We start from the raw sequence: 6387 nt of genomic DNA, 5'->3' as shown, positions 1-6387 counted from the left end.
GCAAGAGTAATCGTTTCCCACACATTCCCCCTCTCAAAATGCAAATGTCTTGCCATGTACCAGGGACAAACACAGCCCGGCAGGAAATGCCTTGCTGGGAATTCAAGAAAGCTCCAAGTGGCTCTGTTGCAATTGAATGCAGCGTTCTTGTCATCTGAAACTTAGGGGGAAAAAATGCTCCTAGGCAGAGCAGTGCTGTAGAGGCATAAAAGGGAGCAGGGTGACATGAGGATGGACCTGAGCCATCGGGGTGGCACAAGGCTGACGTGTTCGGTGTGATATATAGCCTTCTGGCGCTCCAGCTGAAGTCTTGGTGAGCTCCAGGAAGTGCTATTTCCAACTCATCTCTGTGAAAGTATCTAAGACAGGGGTGGGCAAAATGCAGCCCGGGGGCCAGATACAGCCTGCCAGGCTGTTCTATATGTCCCGCGGGGCCCCTAAAAATTTAGAAAATTAATACTTATCTGCCCCTGACTGCCTGTCATGTGGCCATCAATGACTTACCAAAATTCAGTAAGTGGCCGTACACCCGAAATAATTGCCTGCCCCTGATCTAAGACTAAGAAGGAATCCCCCAGGCAATGGAAATCAGATTTTCTGGAGCATTTAAAGCTGGACTAGAAAGCCCATGTTGTGTGGGGAGATGGTCTCAGACTGAGACTACAAGATTTGCAGATGTCCTCCATCTTCAGGCTCTGTGACTCCTCAGAGAGAAAGGCGGTCAGAAGATGGTTGTCTTGGGAGGAAAAGGAACATGTGGGCGGGGGAAATTGGGCAATCATACTGAGTCATCCTTCAGGAAGAGGCCTTGGCTACACTGGCTACATGAGCTCAGACCAGACAGCGGAGAGCTGTTTGGGCAGTGGGCTGCCTTGTGGTGTCTCTGACCTGCTTCAGACTCCTTAACCTGACTTTATGAACTGAACCTCTGACTTGTGACTCCATCCTCTAAACCTCTGGCTGGGAGCCTTGGACTACTACTGCAGTACATAACAGTGATCAATCCCAGTGCTTCAGGGCGAACATGAGAAGGGGTCAGGAAGAAATATTTCCTCAACATACTACCTAGCACGACACAACTGGCCAGTGATGATCATACGGGAGAAGGAATGGGTTGTTCCCTTTCTCTAGTCTAGCTGATCAGGTAGCGGAGATGTATCCAAAGCATGGATCTGATGCAGCATGGCCAATCTGAGCAGACAAAGCCCTATGTGATGAGGAGCCCAAAGCAAATGTGTGAGATCTGGGTCTGGATTTGAATGTCCCAACTTTGAGGGTGTTTAGGTTTGGGATTTCGATGCTACCTACTGGAGAGCTCAGGGTCAAAAGTCAAGTTTGGATTTGGTTTCAGAATCTCGAACTCTCCCCACACAGAGGTTCAGTGGGGCTGGATCCCGGTTTTAGGTTCAAAATCAAGAGTTTTCAAGAGCAGGTTAGAAAAAAACTTGTCTGGGATGTTTGAGACAGAGCTGATCCTGCCTTGAGCAGGGGCTGGACTCAACGTGACCCCCTTGGCTGCATCCAGAAGAGCATGGCCATGCAGTACGTGGTGCCGCAGACCTGTCTGTGGCACCATGCATTGTACTTGCAGGCATTTCCTGCACTGCTACCTTGCAGCATGGAGGGGATTTGACCCCCGGAGATCCAGGGGTCAAAAAAACCTGCGGAGAAAAAAAGCAGGGCGGTGCGCATGAGCCTGGCTGGCTGGAGCTGTGCTCCAGCTGCCGGCCACACTCCCAGCTGTAGGAGTGATGTGGCTGCAGCTTCCCCGGCCCCCAGGAGCCCATGTAAGGCTGCTGGGACCAGTACAGTTGTAGGCACAGCCGCCCCTAGCCCACGAGAAGTAACCTGCCATCCACCAGAGAGCCCACAGCATGGGCATTCCCCAGGGACAACTAGCAAAGGCACGAGGTGTCCTGCTGCTAGTTGTCCCTGGGAAACCAAACATCCACGCTCATCTGGACGTGGCCCTGAGGTCCTTTTCAGCCCTATTTTTCTATGACTAGATGGGAATTTGGAAGCTGAGTCTGATTTCATCTCCTGCAGTAGCAGCAGGAGAGCGAAACTACTGTATATTGGTATAATTCAACAGTACTGTGCGGAGACCCAAAATATCAACCCTCTGCCTTTTCCCAGCCACACACTTTGATGTGCCAGTTGCAACCCACAAGAATTACCCAGTGACTTGGGCATAGTCTTCATCGTTTGGGCTAATCTAATCCCTGCCATTACCCCCTTGGCATCAAGAAGGGCCACCGGGGATGAATCTGCCCTTTGTCCCTCTTGTGCCTTGAGCCCAGTCATCAGCAGGGATCCTGTTTTTCCCCAGCCCACCGGGTGCAACGAACAGCGAAGCCATTCAGGAAGCTGCCTGCCCCTGGCGAGGCACCCCTGCCTGCACAGCTGCAGCAGGGGCAACAGCGCAGGGTTGCGCATGGGGGATGCAGGCTCCCATCCCACTCCCCCCAAGGCCCTGTGGCCGCGCATTGCAGCGCCGGGTCGCAAGCCCCATGCACCGCCCGGCTGGGCAGCAGCCCCAGCCCCAGCCCTGCTCAGCACGCCCTATGGGGGCCTCAATCCCCCGCACAGCTTATCTGCAGGCGCTGCTGCCTGGCAGCCACGGGACCCCCTGCCTGACCGCCCTCTTCCCGCTCCCTCCCAGCCCCTAGCAGGCTGGAGCTCCGCTGGCCCGCAGACAGCTCATCGCAAAACTGCAAAATCCGGTGGTTTCTCTGGTAAAACAAGAAATCCGTGTTTGCCACCAGTAAAAGGTAACATCCACAGATTACTCGGTTTTTCCACGGGAAATCAAAAACCCAGATCCCTGGTCATCCGGAGTCTCAACACCAGCAGTAAGTTCATCAGCCTGAAGAATATGAACGAGGCCAGCATGATTAGGACTACGAGTCAGGATTGCTGCCTGCTAGGGGCAGCCAATACTCGCTCGATCACAATAACTGCCAGCAAGGTCCTTCAGATCAACGGCAGGCTCTGCATGAGCATCCTGCCATCTTCTCCCCCGCTCCGTGCTGGAGGTAGACCCGTGAGGCCAGGCGTATTGGGATCATATGGTCTCTTCTGTAGGAAAGGAGCTTGCCACCTAGTAAGCTCTCTTTTCGTCTCACTCACACTCAGTCACTAGGATTAGAAGTGGAGCCTAAGTTGTGTTCTGTGCCCTTTTGAAAAAGTTCCCACACTCCTGTCCAATGCTCTTTCGTGAATCAGAGTTTGTCTCTGCTGCTGCTGCTGCTGCTGCTGCCGTTTGGGGAAATAAAAATACATTTCTCTCCTTAAAGATGATATAAACATGATGGGACCAAAACACTTGACAAAACATTTCCACTCTCATGGCAGGTTACTCCTCCATGTTTCTCAAGGAAGGAAGTTCTCACAAGTTGTAGGCAATGAAATGTATTACTCTGCCCCGCCCCCCCCAATTCATTAAAAAATTTAACAAAATATATATATTTTTGTGCTAGCCAGCCCATGGACAGGTGAGCATAATACCCATAACCCAGACCCATTGTTCACCTGTAGATATCAAAGCATTTTGCAGCGGAAGGTAAGAACTGTTGAGCCCCATTTCATGGATGGAGATTGGGGGTGTATGGATGGAGCAATACAGCAGTTGCACATATTGGGGATGGCAGAAAATTAAGGCAGAAGGCTGGGTAGATTTCACCTTGGGGACTAACTAAATCAGAGAGATCTAGCATAACCTTTTGTGAGCCCCAGCTCACTTCATCAGCAATTAGTCTGGTTTTCCAGTTTTTCGGTCGTATCAGTTGAGCTGTCAGGTTGCCCAGGAAAATGAAGGACCTCACTTATAGGGATTAATAACTAGAGGTCTATTAAATATTGGTGGCCATTCAGCCCCATATCCATGTGCTCACTGGGGCCTTATGGGTCTGTGAACTTCTGCTGGAAATCTGCTGCTCCTGAGCTCTCCTTTGTGAGTCGGGGTCCCCCTGCGTGTGCCATGACACAAATCCTTTTCCATTTGGCACGTCCCTTTCCTGGAACGTAAGTCTGTTATAGGCATCTCTCCGTCTCACAAAACAATAGCTTTGCAGTGAATGAGGCATCATTGAATATCTGCAAGTGTGGCTGTGGAGCCCAGTTCTTGGATGCCGGTCCCTTTGGCACTGACCACGTGTGAAGTTAGTGTCAAACAGTGCTGAATGTGGTGCGGGGCTCTTCCTCTGCATGTTGGCCTCTTATTTCCTCAAAAGCCTGCCTTCCCCACTTTGTAGACTGTTTCCAAGTGCTTTGATCCACAGAAATCTTCTCCTAGTCATTTCGCTCCATGCCCATTGGCTTCACTGCTGTCTTGCAAATGTCTTTGAAGTGAAGACAAAGATGCTCATCTTCTTCCCATAATGAGTTTCCCGTCCAACAGATCCTTGGGTATACAGTCATCATCCATTCCCTGCATAGGACCATCTACGGCAATGTCTACTGTACATTGCAAGTGGCAGGTGAACCTGATCTGACTGGAAGGAAGTCTGTGACATGCAAAAAAAAAAAAAGATAGAGAAGTCACAGGGAAGATTTGGACTGACACTAAAATGAGCATAAGGCAGCCGGGTACACATCTCTTGAGCAGGTTGTTCATCATTAATAGAGAGGCTGCTACCCAGACCCTGCTTGGTTTCAACTATTTATTACTTCAGAGAAAGTTTGACAGACCATTTCAAATTAGAAAACAGAGCACGGTCCTATCGCTGCCCGGGAGCCCTGAACTGGAGCAACAACACTTGATGTACGTTCTCTCCATGCCTCCCAGAGCAAGAGGTTTAACTTCTTAGGATCCTACCAGCCTCATGGAGGCCTGAGCTGACTTTCCGCAAAGCCCAGGACTGCTGGGAACCAGGATTTTGGTTTTGGGTCATTATAGAGGTGGGGCATGGAGTTCAAAGTCCAAGCCTCTGCAAGGCTCCTTGGTGCCTTGATCTAGGGCTTAGATTTGAGTCCATCTGTCATTAAAAAACATTCAGTTCTTAGGGGCAAGGAATCTTTCGTCATGTAGCAATGGGCAATGGCACATTTGTCATAGACCACAGTGGGAAAAACGTGTGCTGTTTTCTTCTCTGGAGGGACTTTGGAATGAGATAGTTAGTAGTTTCATCCAAAGACTTCATTGTACTTTACCACACAAGGATAATCGGCCTTATCCCTACTTTACAGAGAGGGGAAACTGAGGCTCAAAAATAAGTGAAGCTACAATCTTGTCCTGACATCTATTCCACCGAGGAGCATGCTGCATCCCAGCGTTGACTCCCCCTCTCTACCTATCTCTTCAGGACCCACTCTGCAACACGTGACGTCGCTTGCTGTTCAGCTGGCAATCTTGACCACAGAAGTGGGGTGGAAGGGACCTTGTAGATCTTCAAGTCTGACCCCCCGCCTGGGCAGGAGAAAAACTGGGCTCAAATGACTCCAGCCAGGTAGGCATCAAGCCTCTTCTTAAAGACCCCCAGGGTAGGAGCCAGCACCGCTTCCCTTGGACGTTGGCTCCAGCTCCTAGCCACCCTGACCGTGAAGTAGTTCTTGCGGCTGTCTAATCTAAACCTCCTCTCCAACAACTTGTGGCCGTTATTCCTTGTCATGCCAGGGGGCACTGGGGGAAACAAGGTCTCTCCCAAACCCTTCTGGTCCCCCCCAGTGAGTTTATAGACAGTCACCAGGTCCCCCCTCAGCCTTCTCTTCTGGAGGCTGAACAGGGTCAGGTCCCGTCGCCTCTCCTCGCAGGGCCTGCCCTGCTGCCCCCTGACCATGCGAGTGGTCTCCTCTGGACCCTCTCCATGCTGTCCGCATCCCTCCTGAAGTGCGGCGCCCAGAACCGGACGCAGTCCTCCAGCTGCGGCCTGACCGGTGCCACATAGAGGGGGAGGATCACCTCCCTGGACCTGCTCGAGATGCACCTGTGGATGCACGACAAGGTGCGGTCAGCCTTGCCAACCGTGACCTCACATTGTCGGCCCATATTCATCTTGGAGTCAATAATGACTCCAAGATCTCTTTCTGCCTCCGTGCTCTCAAGAAGGGAGTTTCCGAGCTTATAAGTGTGTTGCTGGTTACTACTACCCAAGTGCAGCACCCTGCACTTGTCAGTATTGAAAAGCATCCTGTTTATGTAAGCCCACTCCTGTAACCTATCCACGTCTTGCTGCAGTCTTTCCCTCCCTACTAGCGTGCTCACCTCACCCCAAATTTTGGTATCATCAACCTGTCATCCAAATTGCTGATAAAGAGATTGAACAGCGCGGGCCCAAGGACCGAGCCCTGGGGGACTCTGCTGCCCACTTCCCCCCAGGCTGAATATGACCCGTCCACCACTACCCTCTGAGTACGACCCTGGAGCCAATCTGCAATCCATCTGACTGT

The sequence above is a fragment of the Crocodylus siamensis genome, chromosome 3, assembly GCF_052110815.1.
Source record: "Crocodylus siamensis isolate JL-2025a chromosome 3, ASM5211081v1, whole genome shotgun sequence".
NCBI lineage: Eukaryota > Metazoa > Chordata > Crocodylia > Crocodylidae > Crocodylus > Crocodylus siamensis.
The sequence above is the reverse complement of the archived record's forward strand: the minus strand, read 5'-3'. Positions refer to the sequence as shown.